The sequence below is a fragment of the Macrobrachium nipponense genome, chromosome 13 (genome assembly GCF_015104395.2).
Source record: "Macrobrachium nipponense isolate FS-2020 chromosome 13, ASM1510439v2, whole genome shotgun sequence".
Lineage (NCBI taxonomy): Eukaryota > Metazoa > Arthropoda > Malacostraca > Decapoda > Palaemonidae > Macrobrachium > Macrobrachium nipponense.
The window spans coordinates 59,858,327-59,883,648 of record NC_087206.1 but is presented as its reverse complement, the minus strand read 5'-3'; the positions used below and the strand labels follow the sequence as shown (position 1 = coordinate 59,883,648).

The 25,322-nt window shown below is 46.2% G+C and overlaps 1 long non-coding RNA gene across 1 annotated transcript; it reads left to right on the top strand.

The window, feature by feature from the left end:
* The first annotated feature begins 387 nt into the window (after positions 1 to 387).
* LOC135225479 (uncharacterized) lies at positions 388 to 25,239 on the top strand. The gene is made up of 3 exons (XR_010316986.1): positions 388 to 703; positions 24,232 to 24,372; positions 24,752 to 25,239. It is a non-coding gene; the product is annotated as an uncharacterized LOC135225479 (long non-coding RNA).
* Positions 25,240 to 25,322: the final 83 nt, after the last annotated feature.

Below are 25,322 nucleotides of genomic sequence, written 5' to 3'. Positions count from 1 at the left end.
GACACTCCAGGGGATGGGGATCTGTGACGCTCGATTTCGTCCTGAACTTCGTAGCAAAGACTCAGAAACCATCGATCCCTGACGACAGGTTCGAGTCTTTCACGATCCCCTCCTTAATGGACTTCACCGATAATGATGCGGATGAGATGCTGCTTTGTCCTGTGAGGGCGCTACGGCGCTATCTGAAGAGAACTTGGCACCTCAGGCCTGAGTGTCGACGCCTCTTCGTTAGCACCGGGGTAACCAAAAAAGAGGTATCCAAGAACACTCTTTCTTTCTGGCTACGTGAGGTGATCAGGAGGGCGTATGAGGCTGATGGTAGTGACGACATCCGTACGCCCCGTCCGAGAGCTCACGAAGTCAGAAGTATTCGCCGTCAATGGCGTTCCGTAAGAACTTCTCCGTGGCACAGGTCCTGAAGGCAGGTGTCTGGGCCAACCAGACTACCTTCACCTCCTTCTACCTTCGGGATATTGCCCACAGGTCCTTGGATACCTTTTCCTTGGGACCCGTGGTGGCTGCTCAACAAGTTGTGTAGCTAACCCAGACCCTCGCAGGCTGAACAGCATCGAGTCCTGGTGTGACTGTGAGAATGGATGTGAGAATGAGTGAGTGACTGGCTTCTCTTCCCATCTTTTTCTTCTCCTCTACCTGTGGGCAGAGGGTCACGGTCGTCACTACGCTGGATGAGGACAAGATGCAGGTGAGCTATATGACAGAGCCCCATCCTATCCCTTTCACTAGGGATAGGAGCAGAATATCCACCACTTCCTCCTACAAGGGGGGGGAAGTGGATGCCAACAAGAGACAAACCCATAACTTTATATTTGCTCCTGTACAGGAACAAGTTCTTACATTGCTGGTACGAAGAGACACGCTTGCCTCTCTCTTAGTACTTGGTCCAGAGATCTGACCATTGATCCTGCGGTGCACACCCCAATCAATCGGACAGAGGCTTGGATCCCTCCCTCGCTCTTATGACCAGGGAGGCATTCCAAGGTTGGGCGAACACCAGTCTCTTCACAAAAGACTCAGTTGTTTCGATACGTTATACAAACCCTCGGTCCTTTAACAATAGGAAGTAGCTAGCGGTAGCTGGAACGGTTGTAAGCTTCGAACAAGGGGAGAACGGTAGTTAACTGCTTGTCCGACAGTGCGTGCGCCTGCGTGCCTGAGAGGTGAAGAATCACTGTTGCTTTCGGCTGCGGGTGTGAAGGACGTGTTCGTCATCGCTCTCTGCCCGCTTCATCGTCGTATGCTTTGTTTATATTGTGTTTTCTACTAACGGTTTGTTTGAATTGAAAATGAAACTGTAAGTACTCAGTTTTCATTTTCATTACTTAAAATGGAGCTATCGCCGTAGATACGGCAGTTTCTGCTCTTTTCATGAAATTGATACCCTTGAATTATGTCTCGGTGCCGAGGGCGGGATCGCGCTCGTGCCAAGTCATGTATTTTGGGCGAAAGTGTGTAATTAAATATGTAAGTACTCCTTTCATTATATTTTTGCCCTGTGCGTTCGTTGCCGAGAGCGTGAAGGCACTCGGCACGAGCCTCTTATTTTGTATAATAGATTGCAATGAAAGTGGAATTGCAATTGCAGTATTCTTTTTCATTTTCTATTATTATTTAATTGCATCAATTTTCATTTTGGATCAATTTCCGCTCTTACCCGGGAATTATCCTTCCCATTCTATATATTTATGATGCATCTATTCTTGGACAAGTTTCCGTCTTACCCGGGATTGATCCTTCTATTAATTTTGTGTGGAAGTGAAATCGCAAGTGCGGTATTCTTTTTCATTTTCATATTATTATGATTGCATCATTTTCATTTTGGATCAAGGTTCCGCTTTCCCGTGATTGATCCTTCCCCTTTTATGTTGTATGAAAGTGAACTCCACGTAGCAAGCTGAGATGGCTGGGGTCCCACAACTGTCAGTTTGTTCATGAAACTTACCTGTCAGATATATATATAGCTGTAATTTCCGACGACCGACAGAATTTAAAACTTACGACACACGTAGTGGGAGTCAGGTGGTTAGTACCCATTCCCGCCGCTGGGAGGCGGGTATCAGGAACCATTCCCATTTTCTATTCATAATTTTTCTGTCACCGGTGTTGTGAACATCTGTTTACAGCACCTCCGTCTGGATTTGGAAACTTTTGGCTACTTGAGTATCCCTTTTGGTTTTTTTTGGATTAATTGACTTGGATCGGTGGCTAGGCACACGTTATTAGTGGATTGAATTGATTTTGGCTTGGATTTCTCTTTGGATAAAATGTCAGGGTCTAGTTTCAGCTAGCGCTAGATTTTGTTCTAAGACCTGATTGTAGAGGTAGGCTACTGAAAGCTTCAGTAGACCCCCATACTGGTATGTAAAGGTTGCAGGGAGCATGAATGTGCGTATGAAAGCTGTTGCAAGGAGTGTGAAAGGTTAACAGATTCTGAGTGGAAGGCGTATGAAACCTATCTTAGGAAACTTGAGAAGGATAGATTAAGGAGGTCTTCCTCTAGGAGTGTTTCGGGTATGCAAGAAATTAATGTTTCTCCTGTTAATTCTCCTAACCCTGTAGTGTTGCCTTCGGGCCCAGAAACAGTGTCGGTAGAAGGTAATACTTTGTCCTTAATTTTGGAGTCGATTCGCAATTTAGAATCGAAAGTGTTGGCTCTTGAGAGCAAAAGTGAAGTGCAGAAGTGCAGTGATACCCCTTGTGTAGTGGAGGGTGCGCCAGATCGGCCTTATTTCGCCTCTAGGCCGGGACCTCTGCTTGACTCCCAGGACCCGGGGAGAGAGCATGTCGAAAGCCGATGGAGGGTTACAAGGAACCCCCACTGATCTGGCGTGCCTTCGGCAGTTTCTGATGAAAATCCCCAGACTGCCAAGGAGCGTGCACGTGCACGTCTCCTCAAGGAGTGTTTTTCGTCTTCGGAGCTTCATCCCCATCACGTAAAGGGTGGAGTTCTCATGGTGCTTCTCGTCCGTTGAAAAGGACTGTGCGTGTTCGTGACGCTTCACGTCCAAGTTCTCCGGAACTTCGCTCTTCTCCTGATAGTGCGTTCGCCGCTTCACCCGCCGCAGAAAGGCGTAGGGATTCTCGGACGTGGATTCGGGTAACTCGTTCGAGCGATACAGTCGCTCCAGAGTTCGTGAAGAGGCCGTTCCTGGGAGGAGAAGGGAGGCATCCCCTCGCCACTCTCCTGCTCACAGGATCAGTCCCTCCCCAGAACAGGAGGATTCACCAACCAAGAAGATGCTTCAGTCACTGCAGCAGCACTTCAGACGTTCTTGCTTCCAGAGAGTCTCTTCCGCGTCGTCGTAGGAAGGATGATAGGCTTCCTGTGAAGAAGTCAAGACCTTCTCCCTCTCCTTCTCCTCGCTCGCCTCTCTCTCCGTTTGAGTCTCCCTCTAGAGTTCGTTCTGCTCCCCAGCGGCTCTCTAGAGGAGGTGAAAAATTCGTTTCTCGCTCTCGCGAAGCGGTTTTACCCGCTCTCACGATATCTGATGTTCGGAAGCGAGCGGTGGACGCTGAGCGCGCTTTTGTGCAAGTGGAGCGTGCTTCAGTTGCCGCCAAGCGCGCACCTGTTGATGACAAACGCGTGCCAGTGGACGCCAAGCGCACGCTGGCGGATGCTCAGCGCGCGCCAGTGGACGCCAAGCGCGCACTAGTGGACGCTCAGTGTGCGCCAGTGGACGCCAGGCATGTACTAGTAGATGTCGAGCACGCACCAGTCGGCGCCAAACGTGTGGCTTCGGACGCCAAGCGCGCGCCTGTGGACGCCAGTTCCTCACCAACGCAAGCACAGGTGGAAGAGGGAACCCTACCTGTTCGTCGAGTTTCTTCAGTACTCCCTCCAACTTCTCCAGTTTCTGAAGAGGGAGTTAGTGACGATTTCGTCGAAGCAGAGGAAGAGCAGCAGTTGGCTCCTGTCTCATCGGACTACAAGGTTTTGACGCGTCTTCTCCAGTCGGAGTTTGGAGAAACGTTTCAACCTGAAGCCCCTCGTACTCCTCCTTCTCAATTTTCTTCATTCAAAGCGTCGAAAGCATCGGGATTTGTCAAGATGAAGAAGTTGCTTTCCACGAAGCAAGCGTTCCGCAAAATCCACGATTGGATGGAGAAGAGGAAAGCGTCAGGCAAGACCTCTTCGCTTTATTTTGCCGCCTTCAAGACTCTGCGGGAAAGGGGGCATGTGGTACGAGACGGGAGAGAACGTCGGCGTTAAACTTCCAGCCTCTGCTCAGGGTGATTTTGGGAGCATTGTGGATGCCTCCAGAAGAGCCCTCCTGTCATCATCGAAAGTCTCTTGGACTCATAACGAGTTGGACTTCCATCTAAAAGGCCTCTTCAGGACTCTAGAGGTCTTTTAACTTTCTTGACTGGTGTCTTGGAGTTTGGATGCCAGGTCCAGGAGTTCTGATACCATTAGTCTGGGGGAGCTGTCCAGTGTATTGTCTTGCATGGACAAGGCCGTCAGGGATGGTTCTGAGGAGTTGACTACTCACTTTAGCATGGGGCTTCTCAAGAAAAGAGCACTCTTCTGTAACTTTACAGCCAAATCCGTCTCTCCAGCGCAAAAGGCGGATTTGCTCTTCGCTCCGTTTTCAGACCATCTCTTCCCCCAGACTATGGTTAAGGACATAGCCTCGAGTCTTCAGGAGAAAGCTACGCAAGATCTTCTGGCTCAGTCTGCAAGGAGACCAGCAGGTACTTCTTCTTCTGGGGTTTGTTCTACCAAGAAACCGAAGCCCGTTTGAGTTGGATCTTCCTCGAAACCAGCCTCTTGAGGAAGAGGCTCTTCCAGAGGCAAAACCCCCGTTCCTTCTAAGAGTAGGAGGTGATATGGAAGTCCTTCAGCCGCCGGTAGGAGCCAGACTTCTTCTTTTCACGAAAGCCTGGGAAGAGAGAGATGCCGACCCTTGGTCGCTAGATATCGTGAGGAAGGGATACAGAATTCCGTTCATGAAGTCGCCCCCGCTGTCCTCGACACCAAAGGATTTGTCTCCTTCGTATCGAGGAGAAAAACAGAAACTGCTTTTCGATCTGCTAGATCAAATGATCGAGAAGCAAGCCGTGGAACAGGTCTTCGACCTGGATTCTCCAGGTTTTTACAACCGTCAGTTCCTAGTGCCGAAGCAGTCGGGGGGGTGGCGACCCGTCCTCGATGTCAGCAGCCTAAATCTCTTCGTCACAAAGCAAACATTCAAGATGGAGACACCTCAATCTGTGCTGGCAGCTTTAAGACCGGGGGATTGGATGGTCTCACTAGACCTCCAGGATGCGTATTTTCACGTCCCCATCCATCCCCAATCAAGGAAATACCTGCGGTTTGTCCTGAAGAGGAAAGTATTCCAGTTCAGGGCACTCTGCTTCGGTCTGAGCACAGCGCCGATGGTTTTCACCATTCTGATGAAGAACGTGGCGAGGTTGCTTCATCTTCGAAGATAAGGATCTCTCTTCTACCTCGACGACTGGCTTATTCGCCTCATCGCGAGACCGTGTCTGGAGGACCTGCACACGACTTTGTCATTAGCGAAGTCCCTGGGGCTTCTGGTAAACCTCGAAAAGTCGTATCTGACTCCTTCTCAATCCTTAGTCTATCTGGGGATTCAGATGGACTCAGTGGCTTTTCGGGCTTTTCCGTCCCAGGGGCGACAACTTCAATGCTTAGAAAAAGTGTCGACCTTTCTGGGGAAGGAAACATGCTCGGTGAGGGAATGGATGAGTCTGCTGGGGACGATTTCCTCACTGGAGAAGTTTGTTTCTCTGGGAAGGTTGCACCTCAGACCTCTTCAATTCTTCCTATCCAACAATTGGAAGCGCAAACAAGATCTGGAGGCGATCTTGTGGTTGACGGAAGAGGTGAAAGAACACCTAAATTGGTGGTCAGATCCACGGAAGCTTGCAGGAGGGCTTTCTCTCAAGCTTCGGAACCCCGACCTAGTGTTGTTTTCCGACGCGTCGTCCACGGGTTGGGGAGCAACACTAGGAGGGAGAGAAGTGTCAGGCACCTGGAGAGGGGAACAGGTGTCCTGGCACATCAATCTAAAAGAGCTATCAGCGATTTACCTGGCGCTAAGGTTCTTCCAGGAAGAAATCTCCAAACAAAAGTCATTCAGATCAACTCGGACAACACCACAGCCCTGGCATACCTAAGGAATCAAGGGGGAACCCACTCTCCTTCTCTGTTTGCCATCGCAAAGGAACTCCTGTTATGGGCGAAGTCGCAAGACGTCACGATCCTGACAAGGTTCGTGTCAGGAGTAGAGAACGTTCGAGCGGACCTTCTCAGTCGGCGAGGACAGCTTCTGCTGACGGAGTGGACCCTTCACCAGGAGGTTTGCCAGTCGCTGTGGAACCTGTGGGGTTGTCCTCATGTGGACGTGTTCGCAACTTCCAGGACGAAAAGACTTCCGCTGTATTGCTCTCCAGTTCTGGACCCGGGAGCAGTGGCAGTAGACGCCCTACTTTGGAGTTGGTCGGGTCTAGACCTTTACGCTTTTCCCCCGTTCAAGATCCTCGGGGAAGTAATGAGGAAGTTCGCGGCATCGGAAGGAGCGAGGATGACCCTCATCGCCCCCTTCTGGCCAGCAGCCGACTGGTTCACAGAGGTGATGTCCTTCTTGGTAGACTTTCCGAGGACTCTGCCCTTAAGGAAAGATCTACTCAGACAGCCCCACTTCGAGAGGTACCACAAAAACCTCCCCGCTCTGAGTCTGACTGCGTTCAGACTATCAAGAAGTTGGCCAGAGCGAAGGGTTTTTCAAGACCTGTGGCTAAGGCGATTGCCACCGCAAGGAGGCCCTCCTCAATCACTCTGTACCAATCGAAGTGGGCTGTCTTCAGATGCTGGTGCAGGAAGAAGGGCATTTCCTCCACCACAACCTCTGTGAGCCAGATAGCTGATTTCCTTCTTTATCTGAGAGAGGAAGTGAAGTTAGCTGTTCCCACAATTAAAGGCTACAGGAGCGTGCTTTCTGTAGTCTTCAGGCACAGAGGACTCGACTTGACAAATAATAGAGACCTTCATGATCTCATTAGATCTTTCGAGACTACGAAGGTCATTCAACCTAAAGTACCCTCGTGGAATTTAGATGTGGTGCTTAAGTTCCTGATGTCAGGTCAGTTCGAACCGCTTCATTCAGCTTCACTGAGGAATCTGACGAAGAAAACTATCTTCCTAACCGCTCTGGCGACGGCGAAGAGGGTTAGCGAAATCCAGGTTATCAGCAAGCAGATTGGGTTCTCGGATCATAATGCGGTTTGTTCTTTAAGTCCTACGTTCTTAGCAAAGAACAAGAATCCTTCCAACCCTTGGCCAAGGACGTTTGAAATCAAAGGGTTGTCAGAAATAGTGGGAAATGAACGTGAGAGGGTCCTGTGTCCTGTCAGGGCTCTAAAATTCTATCTGCAGAGAACTAAAGCCTGCAGAGGCTCTTCTGACAATTTGTGGTGCTCAGTGAAAAAACCTGATCTTCCTATGTCGAAGAACGCACTGGCGTTCTTCCTAAGAAGTACGATTAAAGAAGCTCATGATAAGTGCAGTGATAGTGATATGAAGCTTCTAAAAGTGAAAGCCCACGAGGTGAGAGCTATCGCTACCTCGGTAGCTTTTCACAAAAATATGGCGCTCAAGGACATTTTGAATGCCACATTTTGGAGAAGCAATTCGGTGTTCGCTTCACACTACCTGCGGGAGGTGAAAGTGACATACGAAAATTGCTTCTCCCTCGGACCATACGTTGCTGCAGACACTTTTTTTGGGGGCAGGAGGTAACACTCATCCTATCCATTTAGGGATTAGGTGGTTTTTAACTTGTGTTTATGGTTGTGGGGGTGGACCGCCTGGGGCGGATTCTCCCTTCCATTAGCTTAGTTTAAGTGGGATACCTTTGGTAAGCTAAGCCAGGTGGTTGCATTTTTACCTCGTTGCCCTCATTGGTATGGTTCATGGTCTAGTCACGTCATGGTCTCGCCCCTGTTGACAGATCATCGGAGTGCACCAGCATATAGGGTCTCTACCTTGCTGGCAATCTAGTAGCACAAGCAGACTTTACGTGGCAGTAATCATGAAGCCAGCTTTGCTAACAGGTAAGGAACCAAGATATCAATTATCTGCATATATGTCCCGTTTCCAATCTTCTATTCTGTCTCTCCCACCACCAAAGGTGGGATTCAGCTATATATATATCTGACAGGTAAGTTTCATGAACAAAATGATATTGTAATGATACAATTAAGTTTGTTCATACTTACCTGGCAGATATATATAATAAGTACCCACCCACCTCCCCCCTCAGGAGACAGTGGAAATAAAAATTATGAATAGAAAAAATGGGAATGGTTCCTGATACCCGCCTCCCAGCGGCGGGAATGGGTACTAACCACCTGACTCCCACTACGTGTGCCGTAAGTTTTAAATTCTGTCGGTCGTTGGAAATTACAGCTATATATATATATCTGCCAGGTAAGTATGAACAAACTTAATTGTATCATTACAATATCATATTTATCAAGTGTCAGGAGGGGGAATGGAGTGTTGCCCTCTAAGGATCACGTAAAATTCTCTCTCTCTCTCTCTCTCTCTCGCTCCTCCCCCCCCCATCTCTCTCTCTCTCTCTCTCTCTCTCTCTCTCTCTACTCTCTCTCTCTTTTACTGAGATGAGAGAATTTTCTATGGTACATGTGTATGTTTATTAAAATTTTTTGCATATAATATAATCGTAATATAACTAATTTCAAAATTCATATGTGATCGTATTTTTATAGAAGTACAATAATCTATCCATTTCAGACTTTTATATAAGGATAACCCTCCCCCCCACCCTCTCTCTCTCTCTCTCTCTCTCTCTCTCTCTCTCTCTCTCTCTCTCTCTCTCTCTCTCTCTTTTGCCACATGAAATAGTACGTATAACCTATTGGTAACTCTCGCCCTCTGTTTGGGCTGGAAATGTATGTATAAGTGTATCTTTAAGGACATTACTACATTTTATGGTAAAATAATAATATACAGTACTAGTTTACAAATAATTTTAAGTTTAATGAGATTAAATAGTTCTCTTACTTACGTATGTTTATTTGTTTTGTAGTATAAATAAATGATTTACCTTATAACTAATTTTCAGATATTAATAAGATTAATTAAAAATATCGATTCCCAGTCTTTTTATCCTTGTGGAGGAAGGTGGGCGGGGGAGTAAATGACAGTTTGATGGGCGGATGGCGGAGTATTGGTGGAGGGGAAGGAGTAGGAGTTTAGGAGTTATTCTCTCTCTCTCTGTCTCTCTCTCTCTCTCTCTCTCATTATTATTATTCTCTTTGTCTCAGAAATAATTCACAATTTCACTCTTGATGGTCAGATATATGATGTTGCCATTCACTGGTCTCTCTCTCTCTCTCTCTGTTATTGGCTGTAGGTAAATATTTTTAATGGTAAAATGTTTAAGATGACTTTGAAATTTTATTAATAATATAACCTCAAAGATTAATACAGTAATAGGTTAGTAATTTTAGGTACACAGGCAGTCCCTGGGTTACGACGGGGGTTCCGTTCTTGAGACGCGTCGTAACCCGAAAATCGTCGTAAGCCGGAACGACGTCGGAAAAATGTATTTCACTAATAAAAAAAGTTATAAAAACCTTACTTGTAATCCTTTGGGTACACTACATGTAGTTTCCTGAAGTTTTATGTACAACCTGGAGTTATTTTCATCCAAAAATGGTGGTTCTGGAAGGTAAAAGTACACATTGTTCCGACACGGCATACAAACCTTCGGTCCTTTTACAATAGGAAGGTACTAGCGGCAGCTGGATAGGTCGTAAGCTTTCGAACAAGGGGTTCGGTAGTTAACTGCTTGTCCCGACAGGCGCGCGCGACTGGGAGGTAAACAAACCACTTTTGCTTTCGGCCTGCTGGCGTGTAGACGTGTATCATCGCTCTCTATGCCCGCTTCATCGTCGTTGCTTTCGCATGGTTGTGTTTTCTTTTTCTATTTGCCTAGTGAAACTGAATTGTAAGTACAATCATTTCATATTTATTTCCATTGAATTCAATTGTGAATTAAAGGATCTTGGTTTCTCCCACGCCCTCCGATTACCCGAGTGCCGGGCCTGAAGGGCGTAAGTGCGGGAATTCATTTTCCCCAGAAATGATCCTCGTATTGTGTATGCTCGGTGCCGAGGGCGGGGAGAGCGCTCGCTCCGAGCTTATATTTTGGTTGGAAATGTGTAGATGAAAAATCGTAAGTAAGTGCCTTTTCATTTATATTTTTTGACCTGTATGCTCGTTTGTGCCGAGCAAATGTGCTCGGCACGAAAACTTATTCCTGTATGGAATAGTGGAATCGCAAGTACAGTATTCTTTTTGCATTTTCATATATTATTTTGATTGTAGCAATACCTCATTTTGGATCAGTTTCCGCTCTTACCCGGAAAGTGATCCTTTTCCCCTTTTTATTTGAATGAAGTGAAATCGCAAGTGCAGTTCTTTTCATTTTCTATTTATTGATTGCATTATTACTTGGATCAATGTTTTCCGCTATTTCCCGGGAATTGATCCTTCCCCTTTTTATTTTGTGTGAAGTGAAATCGCAAGCGCAGTATTCTTTTTTTCATTTTTCATAATATATTTTGATTGCATCAATTCATTATGGATCAAGGTTTCCGTTCATAATCGGGAATAAGGATCCTTTTACCCTTCGCGCTCGGTACCGAGGGCGCAAATGCGCTCGATCCGAGCCCTTATTCATGTGAAGTGAATCGTATGCAAGATTCTTTTTCATTTTATTCCTTTTATTATTGATTGCATCAATATTTATTTGGTTCAAGTTCCGCTCAGTCAGGGAATTGATCCTTATGCCCTTGCATTCGGGCCGAGGGCACGATTGCTCTCGGGCTCTTATTATTATTGTTGGGTACATGGGTGCTGTGCGGGGGTGGGGAACGAGAATCCCCCCCCGCTCAGCTCCCACAGATGGCCCTTCCCCTTCGGGGGGGGGAGGTTATCTGGGTTCTTCTCCTCGCCCGATCCGTCGAGCGCGGGGGAGGGCGCCCGGTGCCGGTTGTACAATTGTATTCGGGGTCTTCCACTCGTTCGGTGTGGGCTCACCCCCCCGCGCGAGGGGACTTCCCCCCCCACTAATCACTACTACTGTTTTATTTCCGCAGGTGCTACTGCCACGAGGGTGGACCTTGGTGAGGTATGGGGGTCCTTTCCATTTTGCAGGCGTGCTAGTGTCCAGGGGGCTGCGGTTCTATGTCGGGCCTACTGCGGTCACCCATGAAGTGGGTGACCACGCTCCAGGTGACGACGTCCCTCCTCACCTGGTGTACTCGCCTCACGTGGTAACAGTCTTGCCTACAGCCGCTGTGAATTGCCGTTCGCCGTACCGAGGGGGTGGAGGGGGCGTGCCGCCGCCGCTCGTGGTTGCCGCGCTGCCGAGACCACACTTCCGCTGCCCTAGAGCTCGCCCCTGGACCTGCCGCCGGTACCAGGATGTTGCTGGCTGCTGCCTCCACTCCTGTGTTTCCAGGTGCTGCCTGCCGTACCTGCCGATTCTGGGCTGACTGTCCATGCAGTTGCTGCGCTGGCTGTCCCTGCCGTTGCTGCGCTGGCTGTCCCTGCCGTTGCTGCGCTGGCTGTCCCTACCGATGCTGTGCTGGCTGTGCCTGCTGTTCCTGAGATGCCCATACCTGCTGACGTCGTCCTGTTCGTGGTGGTACTACCCCAGACTTTGGTCTGTCTGTACAGTTGCGTCCGGGCCCTGTGGTTCGGTCGGCTACAGCAGCCCCGGCTCCGCCCTGGATAGCAGTCTTACGTCTGTACTGAGGAAGCTGACGAAGAAGAGGAGGAAGGTGTCGTCGTCGTCGTCTTCATCTTCTTCATCGTCGTCGGCTGCCGCCTCTTCCCCTTCGACTTCTAAGGCTTCACAGCCGAGGAAGAAGAAGGTTGCCTCCTCCCTCCTAAGAAGTCTCCCTCGGGAGCTTCTCGGGACCCGTCTCACCTCGGTGGGACGGGAGGGTTCCTTCCGCTGGTCCTCCTGCTCCTTCGGGAGCGGGGCCCTCGTCTCTTCTCCGCAAGGAAGAAGACTACGGGGACCAGAGGGGTACCGGCTAACACCGGTCACTTCCTCGCCTGGTGTCAGTGGTTCTGCCACTGCATCAGGGTCCGTCTCGGCCTCTCGTTCGCGGGAGTACCGAGTGTACGGTTCCCGACCTACCAGCGTACCGTGCAGCCGAGGAACCAGACCTCTGAGCCCTCTCAGCGTCAGGTTCACGGCACGGGGCGGAAGACTGGTGACAGCCGCTCACGCGACTCTCACAGACCAGCTCTCGCTCTCGCGGCGACCAGCTGGCTACCCGGGGTACGTGACGGTCACGACCGGCCACTGGGGCTGAGGCTGGGAAGAGGTCCCCCGTTCGCCGGTGCCAGCCACGGCTGGAACCAGCGACGTGACGTGCCGTGAGGACAAGCACCGTCTCACTGTGACAGTGGAGCCTGCAGGTCGCCTGACCGTCGCTCTCACAGAGAGCGATCGGGTACGGCAAACCAGCACCAGCTCTTCTGACACTCGAGATCGGGGCCGCTGTGCTCAGTCCAGCCGTTCTCCACAGCGAGACGGTTCGACCAGGCCTGCAGCTCGATCGCCACCGCGGGTTGTTTACGATCGCCTGCAGCTCTCCAAGCCTGCTGGTTCTGCCAGCGAGCGAGGAGGGAGCGTCAGGTCTGCCTCCTCCCGTACCTTCAACCTCCTCGGGTTTACACCGGGAGGAGCGAGGTATTGAGGAGTGATCGTGATGGGTGCGCCCCTCATGATCCCACCACGACGCCCTACGTGCCAGGCACGGTTCTTGACCGGCCAGGACGTATGCGCAAGTGGATGGAGAAGACCGAGAGGGCTGTCGCTGTTTCCCCCTTCTTAGGAGGAAGGTTCTCGGAATATGCTCTTGTTCGAAGGGCTTAACGGTCCTACTCTGCAAGATGCTGTGACTTCCGAGATCCAGAGGAACTTTGCCGAGGTTATGGCGCTGATTCGTCAGCACAACGACCTCGGGGAAGGATCGCCGCTCCCACCAGCAGAGCCACGTCTTGGCTCGAGTCGTTTTGGGGCCCGAGAGGGAACCCAAATCGACGGTGGGTCTGCCGCGATCGGAGCTTGCCGACTGTGTTGAACCAGGTATCTCTCGTCTCCGGACAAGAAGGCTCTCTCAGTTTCTGGCCGGTCGAACAAGCTACTTCACCTCCTCTACTGCGACAGAGGCGTTTCTACGTGTCTTCGGACACCGTATTTAAATACCCCTTCGGTCCTCCTGAGAGGTTTCGACCTCGACGAGGACTGGAATGAGTCGGAGGACGGTATCGGCTCTCTCCTGTCAGGTGTCAATCAGCCCCATCCAGACGACGTTCACAGTGGCGGCAGACCCTTACCTACAGTATGAGTTCGTAACCCTCCTCGGGAAAATGTTTTCTCCTGACGATACGTTTTCCCAGGCTCTGAGAGGCCATCGCCGTAAGGCGATGGCTGCTCCTTTTCTTCTCCAACTGCTAGTTCCGCTGGGAAGGCGAGCCAGTATCCAATTCCTCCCCCATTCCCTCTCTCCTTACGGCTACGAGGGAAAGGGGAGGGATCCTACAGAGATTTCTCTGTAGGATCCCACGTTAGGGGCTGCGCTACCGGGGGGACCTTCGGGTCCTACCTGACGTAAGCCCCGGTCGTTGAGGAGGGATCCTGCCCCTTTCTCAATTTCTACGGGAATCGAGAGGACCACCAGCCGATATCGTTTGACGAATTCGGTGGGGGGTTTCGCAGAGTGCTTAGAATTCTACGGAATTTCTAGTGCACTCAGAGTGTTCGAGTTTTTTACGATCTCCAAAACACTTAGGCGAGACCACAGTCCAAAGTGAGCGAGAATCCCCGATAATTGTTACACGATAATCGGGAACCTCGCTTATGCTCGAATTCCTGTAATTTCTAGCATTTGGAAGAAGACTGCTGCTGAAAGAAGAGTATCTCACAGTAGGCGATTAACCTAGAATAGAGAAGAACGGACGGGAACTTCCAGTTTGGCTTGAACTATCGTCTTTGGTATTCTGTTCACCATTGAAGCTTTCCTTTGGGAAAGAATTCTCCTTCACTCTCTGACTAGAGAACGAGGCGGTCGATCTCCAATCCTTATTCTCATTCCTCGAGAGGAAAAGATTTAGGATGGAGGTCGTGGTACAGAACCTACAAAATATACTACGTATATTACCCTCGCGACATGATTCTTTTAACAGTTGAATTGTCCGGGGGGTAGGAGGCCATACCGTAGTAACTCTGCGGTTTCTGACCGAGACGAATTGTATCTTAATTGAACTACAACTCGGGGTTGCCTGCAACCCCCCAGCAGTTATCAGTTTCGATTTTAGATACTTGGTATTGTCATGACAACACCAAATCAGCTTTTGTATTTACCGAAATCCGTTTCGTTTAAATATAATTGCTCGAGCGTATTCTTTATGCTCGATGGTTCTAGCCGAACGCATTCCTTCGTGAAATAATGGATTACCTGGCAACTCAGGATGACGAGTCACCGAGAGCTACTGCGTATTGAACTGCCTGATAGCAAGCTCAGTGTCAAGCTAGGTCTCGGAGATGCACGGTCGGTTACGTCTCTCTCTGCCCTGCTTTGATTGACTACCGAACCGTATCTCTGCCCAACAATCATGGACTTAGGTCTCTGATTCACGGGGATTCTCGCAATAATGAAGGACCATCTACTGCTGTGACGCTCGATTTCATCGCCTTCGACATTGCGAGAATTTTCAACAGAGATATCTCTTCGATTCTTTCATCTTTCTGTTTACCGCACGGTAACAGAAGTCTGTACTAGTCTCCCGCTGCATCTCACCGCGATAATGCGAATGATTTTTGCAGACATCTGAGTTTGTCTTCAAAATATCTCGTATTCGTAGGTGTGCAATTATTCATTGCTCGCCTCGAATTAACAGATGTGTCAGAAGACATCGCCTACTCTCCGACCTGACAGCTCTACTTCCAAATGTTCAGCCCATGAGAAGCAGTTCTTCAGGCAGTATTCCCTGTCTCTTCATTACTGAAAAGCGCTCCGCTTTTATTGCAACTACGATCCTCACCGGACAGCAATGAATAGCGGTTAGCGTTCTCAGTCTTTGTAGCACAGGTTCAGAATCTTGAGAATCCTTCTCTCGGTTCAGCTGTGAAGACGTAGGTTGCTTTTTCTGTACACCTTCGTCTTCAACGACACATAGTGTTGTTTCTCCTTAGCTGAGAATCAACTATACTATGAGATATCTTGCCATCAGGGACCTCGGTCTCTAGAAGGCAATTGACTTTCGCCTGTTGGGCACATGCCTTAAGAGAATCATCACCTCGCCTTCTGGCATCGGTGACGAACAAATTATTTGTTTAGTCTCTTGGCATAACCCTTTTAAGGCGAAGGTCACGTGACTTGCTCGGATGCTTGGACAACCTGCCTCCTTCCAAACGCAGTCAGTCGGCAGCTGTCAGAGCGCCCGAGTCAGTTACGAACTACGCTGTTGACTTAGTTCAGTTGTTATAAAGCAATCATTACTTCGTTTTAATAGCTTGTCACAGTACCCATACCATCGACACCCACCATTGAGTGTCGGTGTCCTATCCACTACCGAGAAGAAGAACTTCACTGCTTGGGGATAGGAGAATGTGAGACACTTCGCTGCAGACGGATAGACCAGTATGGGTACAGGACATCACCGAAGTCGAGAAGAGGGATAGGTCATATGAACCATTCCCTTCTTTTCCTCTGAGGTAATTGCATGACTTTTCCTGCGAAGTCAAGCATCCAGGGGATGGGGATTCGTGACTCTCGATTTCGGTACCGGACTTCGTAGCCCCAGAAGACTCAGAAACCCTTCGGTTCCTGACGATCGGTTTAGAGTCCTTCACAATCCCCTCCCTAATGGACTTCACCGCCTTCGATGCGAAGGAGATGCTGCTTTGTCCTGTGAAAGCGCGACCGCGCTTTCTGAAGAAACTCGACATCCCAGGCTGAGTGTTGAAGACTCTTCGTCAGCACCAAGATGACCTAGAAGTACACTCCCTCGAGTTACACAAGAACTTCTCCGTGGCGCAGGTACTGAAGGCAGGGTCTGGTACAACCAGACCACTGGCACCTCCTTCTACCTTTTGGATATTGCCCACAGGTCCTTGGATCGTTTTCCTGGGACCCGTGGTGGCTGCTCAACACGTTGTGTAGCGAACCCAGACCCTAGCAGGCTGAACAGCATCGAGTCCTGGTGTGACTGTAAGAATAGATAAGTGAATGAGAGAGTGACTGGCTTCTCTTCCTATCTTTTTCTCCCCCCCCCTCTACCTGTGGGTAGAGGGATACGGTCATCACCTTGCTGGATAAGGACGAGATGCCGGTGAGCTACTCGACAGGGCCCCATCCTATCCCTTTCACTAGGGATGGGAGCGAATATCCACCACTTCCTCCTACAAGGGGGTGGAAGTGGATGCCAACAAGAGGACAAACCATAACTTTATGTTGCCTCTTGCAAATAGGAAACTTGTTCTTGTTTGCTGGTACGAAGAGATACGCTTGCCTCTCTCTTAGTACTTGGTCCAGAGGTCTGACCATTGATCCTGCGGTGCACACCCCGATCAATCGGACAGAGGCTTGGATCCCTCCCTCGCTCTTACGACCAGGGAGGCATTCCAAGGTTGGGCGAACACCAGTCTGTTCACAAAAGACTCAGATTCCTCCCACCAAGAAGTGAGTCTTCCTATTGTAAAAGGACCGAAGGTTTGTATGCCGTGTCGGAACAAATGACAATTTGTCCAAAATTGCATTTTTCCTAACTATACAAACCTGAGGTCCTTTTACACATAGTCCCACCTCATGCCACCCCTCACTCTGCAATTTTTGCTTGGGCCAAAAGCAAAAGTGATTTGTTTACCCTCCCAGTCGCGCGCGCGCTCCTTGTCGGACAAGCAGTTAACTACCGAACTTGTTCGAAAGCTTACGACCTATCCAGCTGCCGCTAGTACCTTCCTATTGTAAAAGGACCTCAGGTTTGTATAGTTAGGAAAAATGCAATTTTGGACAAATTGTCATATTAGTACAAATCACTACACAAAGTCCTGAATGCAATATGTAAATTAGAGTATATCAAGAGTAAAAGAGTGAATGTATGTATAATTCCTTACTTTTAGTTTAAAGTTGTCGTGCTATGTAACCCTTGACAAAGTTTTTTGTGGCCACATAGCCTACATCATTCAGGGGTTCTGGGATTATGGAATGCACAAAAAATATTATATTAATACATATGTAGTAAGTCCTATGCATAGTAGTTACATACAGTATACCATACAGTGGTTTATAAGATATAACATGTATAAAACTTAGTTAGGAATTCCTTACATACTTACCAACTTTTAGTGAGTCTCAAAGCTGTTAGCTAGGTTGTGGGAGGTGGAGTTGGAGATAGTATGCATGTGTAGGGAGCCTGCAATGATAAGGATAAATACAGGGTAGTACATATGTGTATGTACAGTAATAGAAGTTCTATATTATTTCAGGTATTTCAGAAAGCTATGTTTATTGCTAGGTACAGTAAAAACTAAAAAAAGATGAATTCCATACCTAACTTCAGTGTGGCTTTATACAGATGACAGGCTAGGATGAGAGAGCTTGAAAAGGTGATGGGCAGCCTGGAATGATATTGAATATTAAAGGACAGTATGTAACCACTTAAGTACAAAATGTACTGTTACATAAGTAACAGTTGAGAATTCCTTACCTTTAGTGAAATGAAGAGATGTAGGATATGTAGAGGTCTGGTTTATGTATGTTACAAGGTGCATGTCAGTCTGGAATGATAATGTACATATGATTAGTAAAGTTACATACTAAATTAGTACACTATGTATGTACATAGTATAATATTACATATGTAATAAAATGTATAAACATTCATAAAAAAAAGTTTCCTTACCAAATTCTAGTGGTTGGCTACTGGGATGGGCATATGGTAGATGAGAGTGGCTGGACTATGAGTGGAATTTGCAGGTGCTTAGGAGTCTGGAATGATAAAAAATAAAAATGATAAGAGTATTAACTACTGCACATAATAGGTATATGTAGTATTATATACTGTTTGACATATGTACAATTAAAAAAATGAAGAATTCTTTTACCTGATGGAGTTGGAGAGGTCATAGTTGTCGTATCTACTGATTTGGGCTCTGAGGAGGCTGCATCTAGATCTGGAAAGAATGACAGGGTACATAATAAGGTGGATGTAGAAGTACTTAGTGTACATATGTACACTTTTTATACAATTTCTATTAGCCATTTATAAAACATTTTAAAAAATTGTAAAGGATTCCTTACCTGATGAATAGGGCGAGACATCAAAATCATGGAAAGGCTCAGTGTCATCTGGGTCATCCTAACTATCAAAGGGGTCTGGAATGATACATAAAGAAAAATATTAGGTGATGCAACATCAAACACATTGTAGTAATAGTGTACATAGTATGTATGTCATAATGTGGTAAACAATTTCCAACATGAAAATAAGAAAAATTAAATTTCTTACCTGCTAGAGGTGGACGGGCTGCTACAGAGGGTCTTGGTGGTACAAGGGGATCTGGATTTGGCACCACTTCTGCAATAAAATACAAATGATGAAAATTAATGAAGTTACAATACACTAACATTTTAGTATAATATAACCATTGAAAAAAAATTAAATTACATTTTATATTACAGTATGTAAACAAAATAAATTAAAAGAGTTCAGAATTCCTTACCAGGACTAGGAGTGGGAGATGGTACTGGAGACTTGTGGAAGAAAGTGTCATGCCTAGACTGCACACTTTTCTTCACCTGCTTCTCCTTCAGGGTTTCCTTGTAGAAAGTTACCAAATCCATGATCCCTCTCCGGATTTTGTCAAACCTGGCAACGTTAGGGTCTTCTCCCTCAAAAGAAGCCAAGGCTCTCTCCAGATGAGTAAAACCCTCTGACAAGCCTTTGACAGTTAATGACCTGGGTTTTGGGTCTGGTACCTCTAACTCCTCCTCAATCATCTGCTGTTCCAGCTCAAGGAGGTCCTCTGATGACAACTCCTCTCCATGGGATGCCAGCAGCTCTGTAACATCCTCAGCTTCCAGATCTAGTTGCAGCCTCTTGCTTAGCCCTACGATTTTCCTCGTCACAGTCTCGATGTCTTTTGCCTGGCCAAAGCCTTCAAAACTGTGCACAAACTGTGGACACAGTTTCTTCCAGGCCCCATTTAAAGTGATCATCTTCACCTTGTCCCAAGCACTTGCAATGTTCCTGACTGCATCAGCGATGTTGTAGCCCTTCCAAAACTGTTTCAGAGTCAACTCCTTGTTACCTTCGATGGCCCTCAAAGCAGAGGGTATTGCCCTTCTAAGGTAGTAAGCCTTAAAGTTAGCAATTATTCCCTAGTCCATCGGCTGTATAAGCGATGTTGTATTTGGTGGAAGGTACACCACCTTCACATTAGGGTGCATGTTGCTCAAATTTGAAGGGTGACCAGGGGCATTGTCAAAAACTAAAAGAACCTTAAAAGGCAGACCCTTCGAAGACAATACCGTTTTCCACTGCTGGTACGAAGTGGTCATTGAACCAATCTTCGAAGACCATCAAGGTAACCCAAGCCTTCTTGTTCGCCTTCCAAATGACAGGGAGTTGACTCTTGAAAATGCCCTTGAAAGCCCTGGGATTCTCGGCCAAATACACTAGCAAGGGCTTAAGTTTCAAGTCGCCACTTGCATTGGCTTTATGGCCAGGTGCTGACTTCTCCTCCTTGGAAAGGTACGTACGGTTGGGCATCCTTTTCCAAAATAAGCCAGTCTCATCTACATTAAAAATTTGGTCAGCTGTGTAACCACCATCCATAGTTATTTCAGCCAAACCACTAGGAAAACTTTCTGCTGCTTCGCTATCAGCACTAGCAGCTTCACCTTGCAGCTTCACATTATGCAAATTAGCACGAGCCTTAAAACGGTTAAACCAACCTCTACTCGCGGAAAATTCTCCACTAGCACTGCCTTCCCCATGTTTCTTCACACCTCATGCAGCTCTCTAGCCTTCTCCTGGATCACACTTAGGCTCACTGGAACACATCGCTGGTTCTGGTCCTCCAGCCAGATCATCAGCAACTTCTCCATTTCCACAATGCTCTGGCTACGTTGCTTCACGTTAATCACCGTTGCCTTCATCGGTGCAGCATCCTTAACATGCTTGAGAATACGTTCCTTGTCCTTCACTATGGTTACCACCGTCGTCCTGCTAAGGCCCAAAGCACAACCTATCTCGGTGTTCATCTCTCCCTTCTCAGAACGTTCAACGACGTCGTACTTTACCTCCATGGTGATGACCTTCCTCTTCTTAGATGAACTATCATCGGAGGAATAGTAAAGGCAAGAAAAATGCTAAAAATTCAGCAACGTAGCAAGACACAACCTAGCGAAATGAAGGCAACTACGCGATTGAAGTGGCGTTGTTTGGTATTGTTACGCTCCACAGTGTCCTCGACCCGGCTATGTCGTTGTCCGGTCAATTTACATTACAGTTAATAGCGTAAATTAATTTATGGGCCCTCCGCTCAGAAACTAGTTCTGCGCATGAGGTATCATTGAAAAGCATAAAAAAACGTTGTGACCTTTGAATTTGTGTTGTAATCTAACCAGAAACTTAGTTTTGTTCATGCCACTTACCTGACAGATATATATATAACTGTATTTTCTGACGTCCGACAGAAATTTCAAAACTCGCGGCACACGCAGTGGCCGGCCGGCCGGTGTAGTACCCATTCCCGCCGCTGGGAGGCGGTATCACAGGAACCATTCCCATTTTTCTATTCATATTTTTTTCTGTCGCCGGTCGGTAAACATCTGTTTACAGACCTCTGCTCAGGATTTTTGGAAATTGACTCGCTTTTAAGTATCTGATTGATTTTTTGGTATTGAATTGGATTGTTGATTTGGCATGCGCGATAGTGGACCGTTTTTTGATTTTGGATTGACTTTTCTCTATAAGATATGTCTGGATCAAGTGTTGTGAGTTTCAGAGTGTGTGTGAGGGCTGATTGTAAGGTGAGGCTACCGAAAGCATCGGTAGACCCCCACACAGTATGTATGAGTTGTAGGGGGCTTAATTGTTTGATTGATCATCGGTGCAATGAATGTGAGAAATTGACTGATGATGAATGGAGAGTATATGAGTCCTATCGCCTTAAATTGGAGCGCGATAGGATCAGGAGGTCTTCCTCAAGGAGTGGTTCTTCTAAAGGTAAGACTAACATCTCTCCTGCACTAACACCTGTAGTGTTTACAACCCCTAAACCTGTGTTGCCTTCGGGCTCTGATTCTGTGTCGGGAGAAGCGAATGCTCTCTCTATGATTTTGGAGTCTCTTCGCACTCTGGAGACCAAAGTGAAAGCCGAGTAAAAGCGCACGAAGTACAAGCCGTCGCTACCTCTCTTGCCTTCCAAAAGAACATGTCAATCAAGGACATCCTTGATTGCACCTTTTGGAGGAGCAACTCCGTCTTCGCCTCACATTACCTAAGGGATGTGAGAACGATCTATGACGATTGTAATGCACTGGGGCCATACGTTTCTGCGGACACAGTATTGGGGTCCGGAAGTAGCTCTTTCCCTATTCCTTAGTTAGGTTTAAGTTAGGTGGTTGTGTTTTTAGGTTGTGGTGAGTCTTATGTGAAGATCTCCCATCCTTTAGTTAGTTTTAAGGGGTTTTTTTTTTGTGTATAGTTGGTCAGGTGGTGGTCAGTTGCTTCGTTGCCCTCATTTGTATGGCCTCGATGATCTTGTCACGCTGAGGTCTCGCACCCGTTGACAGATCATCCAGAGCGCACCAGCACTACAGGTCTCCACCTGGCTGGCAACTCTGTGATTAAGCAAAAGCAGCCTTACGTGACAGTAATCACATAGTCTACTTTGCAAACAGGTAAGGAACAAGATGTATATCATCTACTTAATTTAAGTTTCCCAAAAAACTCCTATTCTGTCTCTTCCCACCATCCGAAGGTGGTGATTCAGCTATATATATATCTGTCCAGGTAAGTGGCATGAACAAAATGTTATTGTTTATTATACAATTAAGTTTGTTCAATACTTACTGGCAGATATATATAATTAAAGTGCCCGCCCTCCTCCCCTCAGGAGACAGAGGCATTAATAAAAAATATGAATAGAAAATGGGAATGGTTGGCCTGATATCCGCCTCCCAGCGGCGGGAATAAGGGTACTACCACCTGGGACCGCCCACTGCGTGTGCCGCGAGTTTTGAAATTTCTGTCGGACGTCAGAGAATACAGCTATATATATATCTGCCAGGTAAGTATGAACAAACTTAATTGTATAATAACAATAACATTTTTTTATTATTACTGTAAACAAGAAATGATTTTTTCATATTGCATGCGATTTTGAATACGGTTTATAAACTTTGAACATCGTAAGCTAGTATTCATTCGCTCGGAAACTAGTTCCGCATATGAGGCGTCATTAAAAAGCATAGAAAAATGTTGTGACATTTGAATTTGTGTAGTAATCTAACCACAAGCTTTGTTATTTATTATTACTGTAAACAAGAATGATTATTTTTATATAGTATGCATTAATATTGAACACTGTTGTAAACTTGGAACATCATAAGCTAGTATCCATTCACTCGGAAACTAGTTCGCATATGTTTTATACAACATAAAGTATCGGAAAATCATCATAACCTCAAAATTTTTGTTTTAATAACCTAGAAAAAAACTTATTTTTATTAATACAGTGGCCCCCACCGTATTCGCGGGGATGCGTACCAGACCCCCCAGTTGAATGAATAGTTAGAACCCGCGAATGTTTGGAACCCCTATAAAAATGCTAAAAACAGCCTATTTTGTTAGTTAAAACTCAGAAAAACCCACTAAAAATTTTCATTCATGGTTTTTTAATACGTAGTTTTATCACAAAAAGTGCATTTTATGATGAAATTCATCAAAAAAACCAGGAATTTGTGGATATTTACCATAGAAAAATACCGCGAATGCACAAATTTTCCGCATATAATGCAGGGAAACGTTCCCGAGAGAAATCCGCGAATGTGTGAGTCCGCGAATCTGGAGAACGCGAATACGGGGGGTCCACTGTATACTGTGCTAAACTATAAAGGATTTTTATCATAGTATGCGTTTTTTAAAAGCGTCGTGAACTCGGAGCGTCGTAAGCTTTAGCGTTGTAAAGTCAGAGCAAACGTCGTAACCCAGGGCAGATTTTTCAATGAATATCTAAGAAAACTCGTTGTAACCTCGGAACGTCGTAAGCTGGAGCCGTCGTAAGCCGGGGACTGCCTGTATTTGAAGTAGGATGTTATTAAAGGTATACATTTGGTATTTGAACTTTGAAGATAGGCAGTTAATAACGACATTTTTTAGTGGTGGTTCTAACTATTCGTGGGTTTTAACTATTCACGGGGGTGCGTGGTGTCCTGGTACACATCCCCCGCGGAATATGGGGAGAACACTGTGCTCTATACTACATATATGTTATAGTGGTTTATTAATATACGTACTAGCCAATTCTGGAGGTTCAATGGATTCTGACTATATCAGTAGAAAAAAATTGGACACGAAACGAGAATCAGATTCGGTCTGACATTGGTATAACTGAGCGATGTCTGGCAGCTAGTGGCTGTGTATAATTATAAAGTAAAAACTGAACAAATATGCATCATCCATGAATCCTTTATAAAGTTATACATTAGTGGACCCCCTGTATTCGCGTTCTCCGCATTCACGGACTCACGCATTCTGTGGGATTTCTCTCTGGAACATTCTTCCCATTATTCGCAGGAATTTCATGTATTCATGGTATTTTCTGTATTTTCTATGAAAGAAGAAAATATCCACAGATTCCTTTTTTTTTATTTCATCATAAAATGCACTTTTTGTGATTAAAAACTATAAAAAAAAACGGTGGATATACAAATTTTTTAGTGGGTTTTTCTTGAGTTTTAACTACCAAAATAGGCCGTTTTCCATGTTTTTTTAGGGATTCCAACTTTTTGCGAGGTTTAACTATTTGTGGGAGTGTCTGATGAAAACATTAATATACCTGTGTACTAATGTAACCCCAATACACTTCCAGTGTATTCATAATAATCACTTTCTCTTTCTTGCAGATAATTTGCAAAGCACCAACTGCAGACTTGGTGAGTGAGAGGTGTTTGGAATTAAAGTTACGATACAAAATTATCAAAAAGGAACTCTATTCCTTGGCCTTGTTGGGAACTTGTGAGGACTGTTGTTCATTTTATTTTGCTGTGAGTATTCAAAAGATCATTCGTACGTTTATGAGTAATGTCGTTCAGAATGGAAAAACCAAAGCATTTGTTCCTACAAGGGTATGAACCTTCGTCTGTTATACGAGACACAGACAGTCCCCAAGTTACGACAGAGACCCTTTCTTAATGTTTGCCATAGGTAGATATCCAACATAAGTCAGAGTCGGTTGTTGAATTGTCAACAACTTTGTCCTGACTAAATTTGTTGCTTACGATGTTTTATTTCTTTTGAGATAAATTGTGTCCGGATGATCATTGCATTGTGATTTTTGTTTTCCCTGAGGATGCTTACTTTAAAAGTTGTTATGAATGGTGCTGTTCAGAACTTGTTGGTCTCAGATTGTTTGTTTTATTTCAGATTCTTCCAAACGGAGGAAATTTCCTTTGGATCCTAACTAGGGGTGAGTATTGCACATAGAACATACTGGAAATGGAAGCTGAAGAATCGTCATCATTGCTGCTACTCAAAGAAGAGGAGGAGGATCTGGAGGAGGGTCCAACTGAAAATGCAGATGACAACTCTTCATTTGCAGACCCATTCTTAGAAGTCAAGGCAGAACCGGAATTTTTTGACTATGGTGATTTTGATGTGAACGGTTCTTCCCAATCTACTATTAAGAGTGAAAATGACAGCTCTCCAAGCTGTGATGCTGAGGGTGGAAAGAAAAAGATCTGTATTGGAGAAGAAAATAGACATTTGGGTAGAAGCAACACAGCAGGGAAGCGATTAACTTCTGAATGCCAAAGGACATTTTCAAAAATTGACAAGCTGAAATCCCACATGAGAACTCATACGGGAGAGAAATCATATACTTGCTCTGTATGTCAAAAAAGTTTTTCTTATTCAGGTACTCTCAATGTCACATGATAACTCATACGGGAAGAGAAACCATATACTTGCTCTATATGTCAAAAAAGTTATTCTGATT